Genomic DNA, 21,655 nt, shown 5'->3' with positions numbered 1-21,655 from the left:
TTCACTCTGTTAAAGTCACTAATCACACTTTTTTGATCGAAACAAATGATTATCCTGCTTATATCAAAATCGTCACTCAATAACATTAATAACAAGCAAAACTTTAGTTATATAGTTATTGTAGTATCCGCCTCATCAGAAATCACTCTCAAAATCTGATATAATTGATCTCTAGCAATGGTTCCCTACCCAACAACATCCGGGACCCAAAAGAAGCTCGACGACAACTAAATAAAACATGAAATTTCATAAACCAAGTGAATAATTCTAACATGAAACTTTCTTTTACAAGGCCTTAAATTCTCAAATATTTTTTTATTCTTCTGGGATCATATCTCCCTCATGGTTGCACAAGATGCACTCAACCATACCTTTGTATGTGACTTTTCTGTTTAGCAAAGCTCAAAAAAATCCTTAAAACTTTTTGGATTCAAAAAATAATCGTAACCAGTTCCGGCTAATTTCATTGAAGTTACAATTAATACCAACACAAATGAGGAATTGTTAGGGTTGCAAATGAAATCGACTGGACCGACAAAGCACCGAAACCGACTTAATATGAGCCTTAGATTTAATTAGATTCTAGTCATCCATTTATCCTATATATGACTAAGTTTTTTATCTTAACCCTAAAAAATTGAATTTCTCTTCTCCACTCCGCCCTTCTTACACCAATCACCACGAGCAGTAAATCACAATTTCCATCATCATTAGAAACCATCACCTTCTTCTTCTTATTCTTCTTCTTCCTTTTACTTTTCTTAAGAATCAACAGCTGTAGAATTATTAGTAATATTAGTGAGTCACATTAATCAGTAGTTTAAGTAAGACCATGTAATTATCGGTTTGATTTCAAGTTGTATTCGTTTGTATCTCGTTAATATATGGCCATGATTATTTTTTTCATGTACCCAAAGGTAGACATGAGCAGAGTAAGTGGGTGAGCACTAAAAAGTAGTTAAATTAGTTAATTTTGAATTAATACAATTATTTTTTAAGTTTATTTGATAAATAGTTGTTAATATAAAGAGCGTGGATGCTCCTACTGTAGGGTGGCATTGAGATTAGGGTCTATCACTGAAAAAATGAATCTGGATGTACTCTTGGAATATAAAGTTCTTATAATCTTCTTCACTACATCAAGTACTGTTGTCCATGACATTTGGTATCATCCATTAGTTCTTGTGCATATTTTGTCATGAAAAGAGGTCCTTCCATTAAAGATGTTAATGCTACAATATCAGTTAATCAAAAATCTCTCTAGAAATTACTCATGTGATGTTGTTCCTCATACTGTCGATGAGAATGCACGTGGTTTTCTCTTGACGAAACTTGTTTCTATATAAGAAGAAAATAGATCCAAGTTGATAAGCTTATCGAGATATTATCTAAATCTACACCAAACCCACAACCACCTTCTATTTATACACCTCCTTATTTAACTCAAACATTATCTTCATACTCAACCTCTTATTCCGGTGGTTCTTAAAACACCCATGTTAAACCTACAAAACTAGATTTTTCTAGATTTGACAGCGAAAATAGTCGTAGCTAGATTCAGAAATGTGATGCATACTTTCAGATCCATAATCTTGATGAACAACAAAAGATAGATTTTTCTTCTGCGCACCTGGATGTTAAAGCAGGCTTATGGTATTTGGAATATTACACTGGTAATTATCTATTTCTTGGTCAGATTTTATTGAATCTATATGCAATTGTTTTGAAAATCTTGCTAATGATAATTATGTGGGATGTTTCAAAACACTATCTCAAATCACTACGACGGAGAAATATTTTGAACATTTTGAACAACTAAAAGCTTTGATGCTCAGTAGATTTTATCATCTAACTGAGGAGTATTTCATTCTAAGTTTCATTACTGGCTTGAATGATGAACTGTGTAGTTCTGTATATGTGCGTAAACCCACTACTCTTTCTCTAGTATTTTTCTTAGTAAGACTACAAGATAATGCCCTAACATATGAACAAACACCATCAAAACCTATATCTATATAAATCCAACAACCTCCTCATTTATTCTTAAATCGAACACCCGTTTTTTTTATCAAACCCACTACACCTAAACCTGCTTCCACTTTATTACAATATCCTAGTTTCATCACACCTTCAATTTTTTCACCAAGAACTACTTATGTACCACTCATCTAGATCTTACTCAAATTTAACTGAACCAAAGATGCTCTAAGGGTATATGCTACAAGTGCAATGAGTAATACAAACCAGGACATCGTTGTAAGATTCAAAAATGCTTCATAATAATACCAGAAGAATAAGACGGTAGTGAACATAGTTGTCACCGCAATTCGGTAACGGGTTAGGAGCTGAACAAGCATTTTAAGCGTATGATTAAACCTTGTTAGACAATTGCTCGGTTGAACCCACCAAGCGTTGGTATGTAAAGTTTGGTTGTCATATTTTAGTAAATCAAAACTCATGTTAAGAGTCGCTTGATTACGTACTAGAGTCAACTTTGTATAGGTTAGCTTGAATGTATTAGGATATGAGACATTACAAGTATTGCGAAGTCTTGAAGATGTGAAGAAGCAAGGAGCTACAACGACAACAATCATCCTTCCACTTGAGGTTAGTGATATTTGACTTGAACTGTTTCATTCCCTAATGTATCTTTGAAGTCCTGCATATTGAAAACATAACTGCGAAGCATATTTGACCTCTAGATAGACATAGTATTAAGGAATACAATACGAGGTTTATTACTTAACCATTAAACTTTGTAGATAAGACCACTACACCATTTTTCCCGATTAGAAACAAAAATTTGCAACTGCTCCAGAGGCGTTGCGAAACAAAATATGCAACGGCTCGAAAAATAGCAACGGCTTTTTGCAGCTGCGAAATTGGCAACTGGGGCAAGCAATTGCGAAATATTTAAAGCTGTTGCAAATCGCAACGGCTGATCAAACCACATGTGTTTTCCGCTTGTGTGCAAACTAACACCTAAATTGCACATGTGCGATGAGTTTGAGTGGATGGGAACACTATTTTTGATGGTTAAGATTTGCTCTAGAAAATGAACGGTTCTTGATTCAACCCTATCCTTTATCCCCTAAGAGAGAGTGAACTCGTTATTCTCCGCCTCCATCTCTGTTCTCCATCCTCTTTCTCTTCTCCCTCCCTTCACTCCTTTTGCCTCTCTGCTTCAGAAAAAAATAAATCAGTCTCAGTTCTATAATCATAAAAATACCACCATCATGAGCGAAGTTTGCGAAAAATGTCAACACATGCCATTTCTCTCCAATCTTTCTCTGGAAACCAGTTGCAATTTCAAAGTTAGGGTTTGTAAAAAAGAAAAATCCCTTGCGTTTTGACATGGTTCGAGATTTGGGTATTCTTTTCGTATTGAAACTAAATTTCATCGATTGCATCTCACTCTCTAAAACACCGATTCATCTTCCAGATCGAAAACCCTAATCCACTGCTACAATTTCTAGGTATTTTGTCCTCTCTTAAAAATCAAATGATAAGTTATTTTGTTTTGTTCATTGTTCAGATTTCTGGTTTGATAAATTCAAGGATGTGTTAGTTTGCAAGGTTAGATTTGGGGTTTATCGTTTTTAGCGAGATAATGTTAGGGATTTTTTTTTTCCTCTTGAAAATTTAAAGATTAATGAATTACGTTTTTTTCATAAATTGAATTTTCAAGGGGATTGGGGGGTTGGTTCAGGTTAATGGGGTTAACTGAGTAAAGTTATATATAATCAGTTCTGAGTTTACATGAATTTTTAATGGAGCTGTAGTTGTATTTAAGTTTGTGATTGTGATTGAATTCAAGGGATTGGTTCATATTGGAGATGGAACAGGAATTGAGTTTGGAATTGATAATGAATTGTCTTTGCATCAACAGCTGAGAGTAAGGGCTTGATAGTGTTGGTCAGCTGCACTGAAATGGCAATGAGTTAATTGTGCTGGTAAGAATTCAGTTTGAATGTGTAGAGGAAACCTGGGTAATTCACATTGAAGTTTTGTTTGTTAATGTTTCATTATTTTACTTTTCATGAAATTCATGTTTGGGATTCAGGGTTGTGTCTTACTTAAAATTTTGTTACCTCTGACAGTACATGGGGCATCTATACGAAATAAGCTTGCTACTACAGAGCAAGGATGTTTCTCTCTTAAAGTTTTTATTGATTTGATAGACGATCCTATCAAATCTCAGCTGCTACCAATCATCATAGGTGACACCAATGACCCTTTCTGGAGATGCTTACGGGTACTAAGTCTAAATAATATTTCTTTGCATAAATTTGGGTGTGCAGCATGTTCTAGAGCGCCATCCTACTACTACAAACCTTATGTGCAATGAGCTTAGGGGTTGCTTTTTTCGACTTTCTAAGATGGGTGCAGAGGAACTAACTGGTGGTACTGAGATATGGGTATGTTTGAGTGTTTTACAGGGATAAGTGGTGGTGTTACTGGTGGATCTAATGGGTTCGAGATGATTTCATAAGTGAAGATGGGTTCAGAGTGGATGCTGCTAAAACTGGTGTTGTCTGTGTTGTTGTTGGTGATTGCTTGAATGGGTTATGGAAGCTGTGGTGGTCCTATAGATGTTGTAGCTGATGTTGCAGTTGAAGATGGGTTTTTCAGTTATCTGGTTCTCTTTGTAAAAGCTCCACAAAGTCAAATAAACCTCCATTGTTATTCATCTCCGAATTTGAGAAGCTGCAGAGAAAATCGATTTGATATTTCTCTAGAAATAATCGGTATGTTTTCTATTCCTTTCATGAAAACAAAACCTTAGGTTACATTACTTCCCCGTGAACTATTTATTCTCTCTTTTCTTATTTCCTGACCTAGGAATCTTAATTCCTGACCTAGGTTAAATCCGAGATCACTGCAATACCGAGACTCGGTAGTGAAGTGGATGATTGATACTAGTATTTTTCAGTTTTTGTTGAAATTTTAGTTGAGTAAGCATAGTTTTGGTTTTGTGAGAAGGTGAAATCAATTCTCTTCTAAACCTAATTTGTGTTATCTAATTTTCTGATTCAAAGGTTTACTTGGTCTAGACCACTAAGTTTCTTTGGAAGTATTGCTTATGGAAACAGGTAGCTCTACGGCACTGCCCATATAATCCTTAAAGCAACCATATTCGATGTGCTGAAGCAACCATACCAGGTATTTAATTTTTTATTTGAATCAATTGGAATGGTTACTTTCTATATGTAAAATTAGATCTGATCATCGTTCGTGACTATTGTAGATACCAGGGGTTACTTATTTGATAGTATGAAGGTGGATGGTATTTGTGAGGGATATAAAAGCTCAACAAAGTATTTTGTGGTATGTTTCGCCAGCTAAGATATTGCATCTCTTAGTTTTCAGTCTCGCTTTTGTTTACCTTGTAAGTTGTCTTAATCTTCAGAGGGTATGGTAAGACTTGTACTTGATCAAAGTATTACGAGGAATGCAGAACCTTGGTGTGAAAGGTGCGTTGTTGCATTCCCCTGCGCGATACAGAATGACGGGAAATCTGATGTTATCAATTTGGTTAGCTCAGGTTTCCGAATATTGGTAAAAGGTAAACCTTCTAGTCAAAGCATTATGAGGATGCAGTGGAATGGAAGGTTCACAGGTTCAACTATTCCTTATACTCCTCAAGCTGTTGATGTACAAGGGAAAAACAACATTTTTGTTGCTTCATCAAAGAGAAACACTTTGGTTATTATGCAGGTCACTCGATCCGTTTTTTCTATTAAGTGTGCACATTTTTTTAGTTGGCAGTTCTATATTTTTGGTTTGTTTACAAGGATGTTTTACTCGCCATGTTCGTGCATTATTCCAAGATTCTAAGGAAAAGGTCAGTCTCTTGATAGTTGAACTTAAATAGTTTCCTATTTTCTCTAGACAGATTCATGCTCACTATCTACTTATTGGTGACTGTAATAATGTTATTAGTGACTGCAATTTTCTGAAATAATACTTTCACCACCCATGGTTTACAGATCTTACGGAACAAACCTGATTTTCGATCAAGCCAATGGTCAAGCATTAGCCACAGTGCTAAACATTTTGTAGCCGCTTTCATTGAGCCATTACCACGGTGCTAAACTCTATTTAATCTGCCAATATAGTATTTCAACGTGTATGATCCGTTCGTTTTATAAGAGCTTATGGATTATCTATGTCCTACATGCTATAGCCATTTCTTGGTCATCTCATTCTAGTAAAAAGACTAATGTGCAGTTCCATGCTAACTCTTTAATGTTTTCCATAAGATTGCTGAAGTGTGTTTCAGAGGGTGAAGCCGGATGATGTCAATGAGAACAAGTAAGGAATACTAGCTTGCAATGTTTAATTTAGAAATGATGAAAATACTCTAAAACGTAGGTATCTACGAGAATTGAACTTATGCTGTTTAATTTCGATATGTGAAAGCTTATGAGAACATAGGTATCTAGAAGAATTGAATTGTCCATATAGATATGATGTTTGATATCAGGAAGACTATATATTCATATCTTGTATATGTATATTTTCCTTTGGTATTCCATTTTTGATCCTTCAGGGGCATATAATTTTTGTTTTCAGTCAAATTTTGGCCTGAAAATGTTGCAGGGAACTCTTGACTAGGTCAACAGACGGTTGACTAGACTTTATTATTCTGTTACAAAATTTAGAAACGGCTATCAGCTGTTGCAAAATTTTGAACCAGACCAACAAAACCCGGTCCGGCTAAGATTAGTCGTTCTAAGTTCTTTTGGTTCTAAATTTCGCAACTGCTAGAGAGCTGTTGCGACGAAAATGTAGTACAGCTGCATGATGTTGCTAAATCTATTTGCAACATCTAAACAGTTGCAAAATCGCAAGAGAAAACAGTTGGCTGAACCGAAAACTGTTGCGAAATTTTTTCGCAATAAAATCGGAGCTGTTGCAAAGAAAATGCAAGGCCACGTTTCGTAACGGCTGGCTGCTGTTGCAAGTCACTTTGCAACAGCATCCAGCCGTTGCTAATACCAAAAAACGGTGTAGTGGACATTGCCATAATCATTTGAATGCTATTGTGATTATTTATGGGTATGAGGTGAGGATTTCATCCTAGGGAACAATGTTTACATGTGTTCTAAGGAAGTAAGTTCATAAACTAGTTTGTGGACCGAAAAGGAAATTGCCAGGTGTTATTGGTTTTGTTATTCATTGCATATCTCATGAACAATCAATATGTGTGATAGAGTATAACCGCTCACAACTTGTTGTGTTCTTGGTAGACCTATTCACAAAGGCCTGACTTATGTATTGGTATAACTTTTATTAGTAAAACCGATCTTAAGTAATCACCTGTGGTATGATCGGATTTTGTATGTCTACCCAATTAAAAGGAAAGGGGAACCGATACTTGTAAGGGGTGCAGTACATCAAAGGGAACCGATCCTTGTATGGGGAGCAGCAAGGTTTATAGCAGAAAAGGGAACCGGTCCTATGGACATGTGCAACACGTTTTTAGGCAAAGGGGAACCGATCCTATGGACATGTGCAACACATATAAGTTAGATACCATATATATGTGGGGAACCGATCCTAGTACCTAGTCAACCGAATTTTTGGAAAGCTAGTGTGACTATGCACAGTACTCACATGGAGGTAGAACCGAAACTTGTTTTGGTAGAACCGTAAACCCATGATTGTGATTGAATGTTGGTTTGATCAATCACATAGTTATTGAAAGTCATATAAACCAATTCTAAACTTGTTTGGAAGTGCGGAAATCGGTTTCAAGGTTGTAAGTGTGAAAGAGAACTTACAAAGTTAAGATGTCGACAAACTTTGAACACGTGCTGTGAATGTTTATTTCTTTAATTTTTCAAAGATATTCCTTAACGGCTAAGGGAAGAGAATCCCAGGATCGAAACATAAGTAAGTTAAGAATCTTTTAATTAAGGTTATTAATTTCATTTTTTAGGGAAATTACAGAATTAGTAATGTGCATTCACTAATTAGATTTTCCGAGAGATTTCGATCATTATTTTTGGACAGAGCATTTCCAGGAATTATGAAAACTGAATCTGTGCTTTAATGAATATCTTGAGAATATTTTCGGTTTTGGAAATTCCTTGGTGTCCAAACTTCCTTGTCTATAAATACTCGAAGTTTTCGTTTCTAGCAAACTAATCCTTCGTAACAACAGATTTACTCTTTTGTTGTTGTTACTGGTGTACCACCTATTCGGAGAGGAGAGTAACCTAATTAGGCAAAATCTCTTATGACCGCTCAGTTTAAAGTCTTCTTTGGGATTGAGAAGCTCTAGCGTGTACCGTTGGTGGGAAACTAAATAATTGTGGTTTATCTTTTGTTTTCGATTGATTTGATTGATTAACGGTGGTTGAAATATTATTGCACCTAGTTTGTTTATTCTTGAGAATTTTCTTTTCTGATATAAGATTCACTCAAACTAGTTCAGAGTTTCGACAGGGATCTTTATACTGTTGTTAGTTCTAAAGACGATCTTGTGATAATCCATTGTTAACATACTCCGTTCTGTGCGTGATTGATCACAAGAGATTCAAGTGATTGTGTGCAGGTTTTTATTGAAGATTTAAGAAGATTTGAAGACAAATAAGATATTGAAGATCTGACTTGGGTTTTATAATCTTTGGTGTGCACAATACTTGTTTCGGTAAAAGAGGATCCAATTAATAATCGGTTTATCCTTGTGGTAGATTGGATTGATTAATTTAGTAGATCGACATCAACACGATTCTTCGGATTAAAGGTGTTGTTGGCTTAATCTTAAACGATTACCTTTGGGTGATTGAATATAATATAGATCTAAGGACCTGACGAAGGAGTTTATGTTGAGATAAACGGAAGAGCCTTTGTCCGACTCATATCACCTGGTTGAATGAAGTTGATACCAAACAGATTTTTATTCCTTTAATGCTTGAAATACGAACCAAAGGAATTGTTCCAAGTACGTGACTTATTTATAAGTTGGAGGCGTGGGAATACAGAAGGAACTAGGTGAACTATAGGGTTAGTTACTTGGTCTCAACTATACGAAGTTAGTGTAATTTTGTGTAGCGGCTTAATCTTGAGAGTATTCAATTCTGGACTAGGTCCCGGGGTTTTTCTGCATTTGCGGTTTCCTCGTTAACAAAATCTTGTTGTGTCATTTACTTTTATATTCCGCATTATTGTTTTATTATAATTAAAGTAAATTACACAAACGTTAATTCATATTTACTTGATAAGCAATCCTATTGTGTTTGGTTAAGTCCGAACCTTTGTATCAAGTAAACATACTTCGTTATTGTATTGTCTCGATCTCGTATCCATAGACGATCACATGAAGTGTAAACCGATTAGTTGTATTGTCTCGACTCAGTCCATAGACAATCACTTTCGGAGAAAGGACTTATAGGTAGGAAATTTTTTAGCTTTTGAGGTATATTTGGGTTCCCTCGCCTTTTAAATTGGTATCAGAGCGGGCAAACACGAAAAGATCTAACAATCTGTGTTTGGTGCGATCCAACCTATAAGAAACGAGTCAAAGTAAGATTAAGCGAAAGAGAAAATTATTGAAAGACTTAGTTAACGTATCGCAAGAGGTTTTTAAACCATCTTCAGAATCAGAGGTCATAGACTTTATGTTGGAAAAGTTTCGTGAGAAATTGTTGTCTAACGAAATTCTCTTAAGTGTGTCTAATGAGCAAATAAAGGAACTTCAGGTTACTTTACAATTAAAGACTACTGAATATGAAAGGCATCGTCTAGAATACGAAAAATTGAGGAAGATACTTCTCAACAAATTCAGAGCCTTGAAGAAAAAGAAAATGATAGTCTCTCTCAAGCAGAACTGTTAAAAGAGGAGCGTGATGCTTCTCTTGAAAAAATTCATTTGTTGTAAGAGAAACTTGTTGAATCTAATGCAAGGATTAACTCTCAACAAAAGAGTTTTGAAGAGAAAGAAGGTGTATATCTCTCACGAGAAAAATGCCTTGAAGCTGATCTAGCCAGTGCTCTTGATAAAATCAAGATGTTGGAAGAAGAAAATTTGGAACTGAAAAAATCCAATGAAAGCTCAAATAAGTTAACCTCAATGTTAGAAGCAAGTAGAAATCATCGTGATACACAAGGATTGGGCTATAAGGGAATAAATGCTTCAAATATTAGCAAAGAGGTAAAATTTGTTAAAACTACAAATTCTTCTCAATCAGAGGCTTCCACTGATGATAAAGATGCTCCTATCTCTTGTAAAGAAGAAAAGTTCGTCAAGCCTAAGAATAGTGTTCAACCAGCAGTAATCAAAGAGAGCACTTATGCTAAGAAGAAGAAGAAGAACACTCGTCGAGCTCCAATGCAAGAGGACCCACAAAAAGGTAACACTAAAACCCATACTTCGTATATTTATACTAAGCATTGTTGTTATTATGGTAATAAAGGACACTTGCAATGGGGATGAAAAGTTCGTAAGATGCGAGATGCGCCTTTCCATTGTATCAAACGAATTGGATAAGTTTTCTCCTCTTAAGAACTCAGATCGGTATTGTCCTAAGTTTAGGCAAAAGAATTATTATAACGATAGTTAAAATTTTGCATATCACTCGACAAGGTCATCTCATAAAAGACCCGAATATACAAAGAGAGAAAACTTTGTAAAAAATGCAAAGACAAGATCTGATGTTCCAAATTGTAGAAAGGGTGTTTCGCAAAATATTCAAAAGGACAATGATTCTAGTGGTATTATGAAGGAGAAAGATGCTCATGCGAAACCCAACTCTAAATGGGTCCCAAAATCCTTCATAGCCAAGAAGGGACCAAAAGTTAGTCACAAGAATGACTCTCAGCTGCTAATTGTTGGTGACAATAATTACAAGAGTCTTCTTGAAAGACTAAAGAAAGACATTATGTCTGAAATCTCTTGTACTAGTAAAGATTGTGATAATGACACTCTTCATCACAAGTCAAAGAAGAAAAACAAGAGATGGAATAAGAGAAAACAAACCAAGAAAGAGGTCAAGAATGATGATTCGGTCTTAGTCACTCGTGACGTACAAGACAAGGATCAACTCGACACAACCTAGTTGTGTTGGAATTTGCATGCTCACCTTGGTGCTCAATTTTTTTTAAGGTGAGGAAGCACATGAAAAACTGAGCACATGATCTCTCGGTTATTATATGACTAATTAACATCTTCAGGAGATTTATTTTCTTCTATACTCATACTTTCTCTTTCTATATTTGAGGTTTTGATAGAAACAGTAATTGTGAGTTTATGATGTTTATCTATTGATCATATATATGTAGCTCTTATTTTTACCATTAAAACGAGCCAAAAATCACTGAATTCGGACATCATATGCAAAAGTTATGTCAAAAACAGTTTACTGTTGTGATCCGTCACAAGTAACACTTGGGGGTACCAATCCTAGTGATAGGTGCAAAAGGGGAAGAGATCCCGTGCACAAGTGAAGTAAGTTTTGTTACTGGGGGAAGAGATCCTATGCACATGTGCAGAAAATTTTGATATTGGGGGAAGAGATCCTATGCACATGTGCAACAAGTTTTGTTATTGGGGGAGAGAGATCTTATGCACATGTGCAGCACGGTTTTAACTATAAGGAAGAAGTGAAAAACTGTTTTGCCCATAACTTCTTCGTCCGAACTCGAAATGACCTCATTCTTTTTGCGTCAGTTTCACAATTTAATTCCCTACAAGATAGAGGTAATTCCAATACTTGATTTCATGTTGAATATTTATGGTGTATTGCAAATTGGTTTATGGGATGTTTGATCTCGGTTTTACTACCTTGATATTCGATCTCATATATTGTGAACCCTTATGGTTTGGGTGACTTTTTGATTTAGCGGGATTAAGTTCTATCCCTAGTAGTTAGGCTTTATCAAAGGATCATGAGGGGTTCTGGTAGAAACAATATGTGAAAAAGTCACAATATGTTGAATCGGTTTTGGTTTAGCATAAAAGCATATGTGTTTCGACGGTTTTCAACTTTTGCTTGCAATTGCTAAAACCTATTTTCAATCTTTATCTGATAAAGGTGAGGTGTGTTGTTATTATTTTGTATATGCATAAGGATGACAACGTGGTGATATTTCGTTATCGATTCTCCCTGGACGAAGATGCTATCATATTGGAGAAGTGGATGCGAAATTTGAGGTAACAATCTTGTTAGTTAAATGTTTCCCTGTTTAAGAAAATCTGAGTTTATATTATATATATTTGTTGCTTTTGCTTAATAATATTTCGGTTCAATTGATATTTATTCCATGATATGTGTGTGGATGTGTGTTTCAATTGGTTCCGGTTAAGAAAAACTATTGTTATCTTGCTTTATTGTGCGATATCAATTGTTTAGGCTTACAAAATTTCGGTACAATTGATGTGTGCGTGATTCAATTGGTTTCGGTTAAGAAAAACTATTGTTATCTTGATTTTGTATGGTATTAATTGTTTAGGATTACAAAATACGGTGCAATTGCGGTGCTTTTAATGTCTATGTTGTTTCAATTGCTTCCGGTTGAGGTGAATAATTATGCAAGTTGATTTATTTTGGTTTGTATGAATTATTTATAGATTAACGAAATAATTTTTGTACGGGATGAGTTGTTCAGTCCAATTCGATTCCGGATAAGAAACTAAGTTAATTCTGATCTTAGTTTGTCTTATCAAAGTGAGGTTTCGGTTATTCAAGTCTAATCGAATGCCTAAACAAGGAATGCTAGTTAACTAACCTAGTACTTGTCTTGTTTAAAATTGAACGGTCTAAGTTTATGGATAATTAGAACCTGATGTGAAAAATGGAGTTTATCTTTATTTTGGTCTTATCGAATTAAGTTGTTGTTTTTGAACAATCAGTTTAGCAAAGGGACTAATGTGCTTAGTTGTTTTTGGTTTGCTAAACTAAATTGGAAAAATTGTTTCAGACAATTGTTTCCTTGGTAACATATCAAAATAAGACTACTTGTAGTTTCGGTTTTGATATTGGTTATCAGAACGTGATGTGTGGAACCCTCGTGCCTAACTCTACAGGTTTGCAAGTCTATTATGATATTTGTAAGATTCTTTTCGTGTTGTCCTTTATTTTTTCGTTTCTTTGTCATTTTTGTGACAAAAAGGGGGAAAACATATGGAGTAAACATGTGATGATGCCATTGATTTTATATTGATTGGCATCGCTAGGGAAAAGAACATTGGTACTTGAATGTTTTATCTAACGAAAGAGTGAAAGCACAGACTAAGGGGGAGTAACATGTCATATAAATTGGTATAACAAAGACGTGCGGATTGAATATCTACCTATCTTCCTTAGGGGGATTATTAGCTTTGTTATTATAATGTCAACATCGGCATTTTCAAGGATTGAATGTAAGCAGTTTTACTGTGCTGTTGAATCGGGAATCAAGCGGATTGTAATGAATTCTTGTAATTTGTTTATCCATATGATGTAAGAGTTTTGTCACTAAAATTGACAAAGGGGGAGACTTTTAGATCATTGCTCGGTTGAACCCACCAAGCCTTGGTTTTTCAATTTTGATTGTCATATTTTAGTGAATCAAAACTCATGTTAAGAGTCGCTTGATTATGTACTAGAGTCAACTTCGTATAGGTTAGCTTGAAAGTGTTACGATATGAGACATTACAAGTATTGCGAAGTCTTGAAGATGTGAAGAAGCAAGGAGCTACAACGACAACAATCATCCTTCCACTTGAGGTTAGTGATATTTTACTTGAACTATTTCATTCCCTAACGTATCTTTCAAGTCGTGCATATTGAAAACATCACTACGAAGCATATTTGAACTCTAGATAGACATAGTATTAAGGAATACAATACGAGGTTTATTGCTTAACCATTAAACTTTGTAGATAAGACATCTCCATAATCATTTGAATGCTGTTGTGATTATGTATGGGTATGAGGTGAGGATTTCATCCTAGGGAACAATGTTTACATGTGTTCTAAGGAAGTAAGTTCATAAACTTGTTTGTGGACCAAAAAGGAAATTGCCAGGTGTTATTGGTTTTGTTATTCATTGCATATCTTATGAACAACCAATATGTGTGATAGAGTATAACCGCTCACAATTTGTTGTGTTCTTGGTAGAACTATTCACAAAGGCCTGACTTATGTATTGGTATAACTTTTATTAGTAAAACCGATCTTAAGTAATCACCTGTGGTATGATCGGATTTTGTATGTCTGGCCAATTAAAAGGAAAGGGGAACCGATCCTTGTAAGGGTTGCAGTACATCAAAGGGAACCGATCCTTGTATGGGGTGCATCAAGGTTTATAGCAGAAAGGGGAACCGATCCTATGGACATGTGCAACACGTTTTTAGGCAAAGGGGAACCGATCCTATGGACATGTGCAACACATATAAGTTAGATACCATATATATGTGGGGAACCGATCCTAGTACCTAGTCAACCGAATTTTTGGAAAGCTAGTATGACTATGCACAGTATTCACATGGAGGTAGAACCGAAACTTGTTTTGGTAGAACCGTAAACCCATGATTGTGACTGAATGTTGGTTTGATCAATTACATAGTTCTTGAAAGTTAGATGAACCAATTCTAAACTTGTTTGGAAGTGTGGAAAATCGGTTTCAAGGTTGTAAGTGTGAAAGAGAACTTACAAAGTTAAGATGTCGACAAACTTTGAACAAGTGCTGTGAATGTTTATTTCTTTAATTGTTCAAAGATATTCCTTAACGGCTAAGGGAAGAGAATCCCAGGATCGAAACATAAGTAAGTTAAGAATCTTTTAATTAAGGTTATTAATTTCATTTTTTAGGGAAATTACAGAATTAGTAATGTGCATTCACTAATTAGATTTTCCGAGAGATTTCGATCATTATTTTTGGACAGAGCATTTCCAGGAATTATGAAAACCGAATCTGTACTTTAATGAATATCTTGAGAATATTTTCGGTTTTGGAAATTCCTTGGTGTCCAAACTTCCTTGTCTATAAATACTCGAAGTTTTCGTTTCTAGCAAACTAATCCTTCGTAACAACAGATTTACTCTTTTGTTGTTGTTACTGGTGTACCACCTATTCGGAGAGGAGAGTAACCTAATTAGGTGAAATCTCTTACGGCCGCTCAGTTTAAAGTCTTCTTTGGGATTGAGAAGCTCTAGCGTGTACCGTTGGTGGTAAACTAGATAATTGCAGTTCATTTTTTGTTTTCAATTGATTTGATTGACTAACGGTGGTTGAAATCTGATTGCACCTAGTTTGTTTATTCTTGAGAATCTTCTCTTCTGATATAAGATTCACTCAAACTAGTTCAGAGTTTCGACAGGGATCTTTAGACTGTTGTTAATTCTAAAGACGATCTTGTGATAATCCATTTTTAACAGACTCCGTTCTGTGCGTCATTGATCACAAGAGATTCAAGTGATTGTGTGCAGGTTTTTATTGAAGATTTAAGAATATTTGAAGACAAAGAAGATATTGAAGATCTGACTTGGTTTTTATAATCTTTGGTGTGCACAATACTTGTTTTGGTAAAAGAGGATCCAATTAATAATCGGTTTATCCTTGTGGTAGATTGGATTGATTAGTTGAGTAAATCAGCATCAACAGTATTCTTCGGATTAAAGGTGTTGTTGGCTTAATTTTAAACGATTACCTTTGGGTGATTCAATATAAGATAGATCTAAGGACCCGACGAAGGAGTTTATGTTGAGATAAATGGAAGAGACTTTGTCCGACTCATATCACTTGGTTGAATAGAGTTGATACCAAACAGATTTGTTGTTCCTTTACTGTTTGAAATACGAACCTAAGGAATTGTTCCAAGTACGTGACTTATTTATAAGTTGGAGGCGTGGGAATACAGAAGGAACTAGGCTAACTATAGGATTAGTTACTTGGTCTCAACTATACGAAGTTAGTGTAATTTTGTGTAGCGGCTTAATCTTGAGAGTATTCAATTCTGGACTAGGTCCCGGGGTTTTTCTGCATTTGCGGTTTCCTTGTTAACAAAAACTTGCTATGTCATTTACTTTTATATTCCGCATTATTATTGTTTTATTATAATTAAAGTAAATTAACACAAACGTTAATTCCCATTTACATGTGTTTGAGGGTGAAAACGGTTTCTACAGATTTCAGTAATTTCGGGCGTGTGGGTGAGAAACGAGTCTAAACCCTAAACAATGTACTGCAAGGGAGTACTTTAGATTCAAGAGATCAATCTGTACAAATCCGGCCTACACCAAGAAATGGCCGTTCCAGACTTGCTTCGGTCACAATGAGGAGGACAAGGGTTGGTTTTGGGGAGGGAAGCGAAGAGAGTGTTGAGACTAGAATAGTTGATTCTGGAAGATTAGTTGTTTTGTGACTTGTATCAGAAAGTAGGAAGCTAACAGATGGGAAAGCTAGCCAACGTTTTCTGAGTATTGTATGCTCCTGACCACAAGTTTTTATTCGGTGGAAATAGGTAATGCCTATTCATACAAGTCGAAGTGAAACGTATTCTGGTCTCATTAAGAAATGGAAAACGGGTGAGTAAATGGGAGGATGTGGTAACCGGTAACGCTTGAAATTGATGTTCCACAAAAAAAAGCGTTTCACCATTACTCCCTGTATTTACTAACCGCCTCATCCTTATGACACTTTCTTATAACGAGCGTAATGTACACCGCACGCTGTGCCAAACCAATACCCAATGAGCATCTCCCAGTTTGTGACATGTGTTGATGTCTCGAGTGTTTTCGTGGAAAACATGTAGCATGTTGTTGTTGTCTGGAAAGTCGAGCTTGGGAGACTTGCCGGATCGGTGGTGACCTTCAACGGTCGAGATTTTGCATCTTAAGAGGAAGGTAGCCGTTGATTATTGCAACCTTTCATTTGGTAGCCAGTGGCATGAAAGTATGATCAATATGGCTTTAATGTGTCCCAGTTTAGGCGCGGCCAAAAGTTAGGGTTTTGGCTTTTTTTAGGCGCGACCAAACTAGGGCCAAAGGTTGCCATGCGTTAGCTGGTAACCTTGGATGGCTAAGATTTGCATCTTAGATGAAAAAGTGGCTGTTGATTGTTGCAGGCCTTCATTTTGGTAGCCGCATAGGGAAGGCCGGCATGGTATGGCGCGGTAAGGTGATTGGCAAGTCATTGGCACATGTGGCATGACATGCCTTGGTGCGGTTTGGCGTGGCCAAAACTAGGGTTTTGGGCCAAAGGTTACCATGCGTTGTTTGGCGACCTTAGACGGCTAGGATTTGCATCTAGGATGGAAGGGTGGTCATTGATCGTCGCACGCCTTCGTTTTGGTAGCCGCATGGGGAAGGATGTAAACATGCGGCCACACTCTCTAAGGAGATAGTCATTTCACCCCACCTGCATATGGTCGTATGAGTGTCTGGACACCATCTGGAAATAAAAGCAACCAAGCCTGAAATATCTTTCCTAATTTGAAGCACTGCGGAAGCCGCGACAGCATCAATGATCTGCGCCTTAGTCAAACTAGATTTTACACATTCCTGGCTCATCACGAATCTCATCCTTTTCTCAAAGGGACACAACGGATTCACAGATATTTTAAAGTCAATAGGATAAGCACGATACTCTTTTCCTATGAAGACAAAACCTTATTACACCTCCTGGCCGAACCGACCGGCCCTCTCCTTCACTTTCCGGACCAGTCATAAGAATCGACACATACTTGGGATGATTTCTCCTAATCGTGGCGGATGTTGTAAAGAACTCATCATCTATGTTTGGCTTGGAATTGCCAACATCTTTCGGTACGATAGAACTTTTTTCAAATGACATCCTAACGAAAATTCTCTCACGCTACTTCCACCTTCGAAATAACTACAATGGAACAATACGAAGAGAAATTATTACGGAAAGTGCATGGAAATTATTTTATCAGAAACAGGAGATCCATCCTGGACGCAAGCCAATTTGGGACTGACAGACCATGCATCACCTCCTCATGCCAAGACCGTACCCTGCAGCGGGAAATTTGCGCACGGCCGAGGAGGCGCGCCCCACCACGTGAACCATACACACGGTCACACCAGGAAAAAGGAGTAAACCCTAGAAGCTAGGTTTTCGCGGGAAGGGAAGGACAATTACCAGCTCATGCATGCCTACTTTGCACGGTAATTGAGGCGGCCAACATCACTACGGTATTCACGCCTAAATGTTACTACAAGTTCGTGCAAAGCATACCTACGGATAGTATTCATAACAAAACATAAGGACAACATTTCTACAAGTTCATGAAAAGGTACGCCTACAGCTAGGGTTTGCACTAACACAAAAAAAAAACAACAAGAAAATCAAGTTAAATAGGAAGTGTTGGAAGACATACCTGGGATTCGCTCGTCCGCTTTACTGTTACCACATGGCCAGAATAAAAAAATAATATAGGTGTGAAGTAAAAGGAGAGGTCGTCTCTCCTTTTATAAGCGTGATACTTGGGGGTTTGAATAAGGAAAGGACTTCCTATTTGAGTCAAGTAAGGAAAAGAGGCAATCGGGCCCGCGAAGACCAATCACCATGCCAAGACCATTTGCGTCATTTCCTTGGCCCCACCACGCCAAGTCGTCCTCCATTCTTGCCTCGCCAGGACCGCGCCATGCCTTGGCCCCACATGCCAAGCCGTACGCATGCTTTGCCTCACCAAACTGTGTCATTGCCTTGGCCCCACCATGCCAAGCCGTCTGCGCCATGACTTGCCGCACCAACACCGACAACTCTCCAAGCTAGCGTCATGATGTTCCCTAGCCCATCCAAGGTGATGCATAGCCAGACTAAGCCGACGATCTTCATCTCACCACTTCACGGTCTACACCACGAATAGAATACACGCAAGGCCGCCAAACACGAGGATCGTGGACTCTCCTTACCTATCGAAAAAGGTTAGTCGGACTTTCCTGAACATCTTTCCACGATTTGTCGTTTCGATTTTTGTCCTTGCCCGTCACCATCTTATGCTTACCTCGCAACAATGCTCATATTCCGAGCTAAGCATGGGACTTAATGTTAATGGTGGTTTTTAGCTTAGGGTTAAAATCGTAAAATCGTACAACTGACATGATGTCACTATGACCATTAGCACATTTATTGAATCGATCATCATGCCTATGTAAGAATTACCAGGGTACCTTTTTTTTATGTGTCATGTTCCACGGCAGAATCCTACACATTGACCGACATCATCTATGCCAAACCCTAATTCTCATGCTACCGCGCCAAGGCATGCCAACCATGCCAGCCGCACCACTATGCCAATGGAAAACCATGCCAGCCACATCTTCACGACAAGGCATGCCAACCATTTTTCAAGTCTCCTGATGAAAAGGGAATCTTCCGGGTGTAAGACCGAGTTTTACGGGAGGCACCGCCGTGATCGTGGAAAGTCCCTAGTCGTCTCATCTGATAATCGACTCGTCAATCCCTGGTTGGATCGTTCTCTTTTAACCTCTAGGCAGGCCTGATGTATTTTCAAATGTTGTTGTAGATAGTAGTAAAAGGGGGTTCTTTTCGAACTTGTGAAGGGAATAAATTTTTTTTTAAATTTAAATAATTTAGAAATGTAGAAAATTCAATTAACAAGTGATATAAATTTTATGGAGAAAAATAGAGGTGAAGATTCCACCATTCAACAATATTTATGTAATGTTATTTAATTTTTAATTATGCAAATTAAACAATTGATTTGATTCTTAATAATTCCCAAAAGCAGATTTCCAAAATATCAAATGTTAGTCGCAAGCATAATGCATCAAGAGTATAAAACTAAGCATGCATTATCAAGAGAAAATACAATTGATTAATAAAAACCATTTAAATCATTTTTTTTCAATGCAATTAATCATATAAAAATATTGCAAAAATTAAATAAATAACAATTACCACATAAATATTGTGTGAATGGCTTCCTCCATCACCCCTGGGATTGGGTTTAGCTCATCATGGTGTAATACATCTCAAAAGATTTTATTAATGCTCAATAGTTGATTACAAATGATGAAATAATAGGAAAATCGATTTAAGACCGTCCGTTGCGACACGCAGGAAACGTCCAGAAAGAACGGCACAACTGAAGTGCTGTAAGCACTATTCCTAAGTCGCGATAAAGGAATTGGAAATTGTCGCAATTAAGCGACACTTTTCAACGACTTTCTCTTACCATCTAATGTTCTTCGTGTTCTTGGCTGAGCAACAGCAGAACTTCTTCGCCTGTCGGCCTCTTCTTTTGATTCTCTCGGCTCTAACTCTCTCCCAATGACTTGACAACCCCTTCTACTCTACCCCAGAAGTCTTTTTATACTCAACAGGTAGACGAAATCCTTTGCAATAACTCCCAAAAATCTTCCATTACTCGGACAGTTCATAATATATATATTTTTTCCTTTTTTATTTCGATTACGTATCTGCAGCTGTTAATTTCATGGAAACTCACCTTAATTGTCTTCTACACGGTCCAAAAGTGTGTTAGAGTCCTCCATGCATCATCATAACACGTTCGAATTCCTCCAAAAATTCTCTCAAACCCGTGACAGACATGAACTGCCCTGTTCCAACCTCATGAATTTCCTAGACGATTCTAGCCAATTTCGATCGAACCAAAAGCCCCCAACATGTTTGATAGGACATATCACAACTTCCTACCAAAAATCAGCCATTAAATCGACCCGTAACCCCTTCATTTTTGTGATCAAACTTCTGCCAGTTGAGAATTTAATTTCCCGCCAAAAAAAACGAATTTGAATGTTGAAGATGATATGCCCCCTATCATGAACTGGGGTGCGAATAGCAGACGCCTTGGGGGTGACCTGGGGGTGCCCCTTAGTAATTAGGTTACCCCTTATCCAAAAGCGAGAGTCCGAATAACACTTGTCCTCCGGGTGCCAAAATCAACTTTTCGAGCCGAATTTTCCAAAAATGTTTATTGCCTAAAAATACATAAAAACACAATATTAGTACAAAAATAGAGTTCCAACAATACGGACATTGAGGACAAATTAGACACAAAAATGCGTCTATCAAATACCCCCAAACTTATTATTTACTAGTCCTCGAGCAAAACAAAAAAATAAAACCGAGTTAATCTCGGGTGGGTTTAACAGAGGTGTACCCACAAAAACCATGACTTCTAATTGGTCACAAGTATCCAAAGAGCTATGAGGACATATATATTCTCAACCTATCTCCAAGTAACTAGAATGCCAGAGAAATTAAAGGTGTCAACTCTAAAGCTGACTGAAGAAAAGGGGAGACACATCCGCACGACTGCTAGATAAAGAGATATCCGCTACACAGCTAAATAAACATTGTAAGATGCGTCCGCTGCTTTACAGCTGGATAAGATTAGGAGAGAGATAAAGATGAGAGGGACATCTGCTACACAGCTGGAATAATTACGTGTGATGAGTTAAACCAGTGCTAGAAAGATCTTGTGCCAGATTGAAAGCAGACTAACAAAGTAACCAAAATGCATCTTTCTTCGACTCTCTCACAATGCTCAGTAGAAATAACGTCTTCTTCGGTCTTCAACTGTTGATGATAAACTCTCGAACCTCATAGAACCTTGACAATTAACTCTTCTCTTCGATTTCTTGCTTGACTTATAAATTTCTTCTTCCCTATGGCCTTATTGAACAAAAAGAACGTAATGATGTGTTTTTTT

At 37.0% G+C, this 21,655-nt stretch overlaps 1 long non-coding RNA gene across 3 annotated transcripts; it reads left to right on the top strand.

The window, feature by feature from the left end:
* Window positions 1–3,149: 3,149 nt before the first annotated feature.
* Window positions 3,150–5,957, top strand: LOC113353779. Of its 3 annotated transcripts, none has more exons than XR_003361521.1 (7): window positions 3,150–3,476; window positions 3,890–3,953; window positions 4,101–4,220; window positions 4,440–4,748; window positions 5,040–5,163; window positions 5,249–5,328; window positions 5,411–5,957. It is a non-coding gene; the product is annotated as an uncharacterized LOC113353779 (long non-coding RNA). The 3 variants fall into 3 exon arrangements; XR_003361520.1 differs by having other exon boundaries at window positions 4,101–4,255; window positions 5,094–5,163; XR_003361519.1 differs by having other exon boundaries at window positions 4,101–4,255.
* The last annotated feature ends 15,698 nt before the right edge of the window (window positions 5,958–21,655 follow it).

This window comes from Papaver somniferum, chromosome 2 (assembly GCF_003573695.1).
Source record: "Papaver somniferum cultivar HN1 chromosome 2, ASM357369v1, whole genome shotgun sequence".
In the NCBI taxonomy this organism is placed as follows: Eukaryota; Viridiplantae; Streptophyta; class Magnoliopsida; order Ranunculales; family Papaveraceae; genus Papaver; species Papaver somniferum.
The sequence above is the reverse complement of the archived record's forward strand: the minus strand, read 5'-3'. Positions and strand labels throughout refer to the sequence as shown.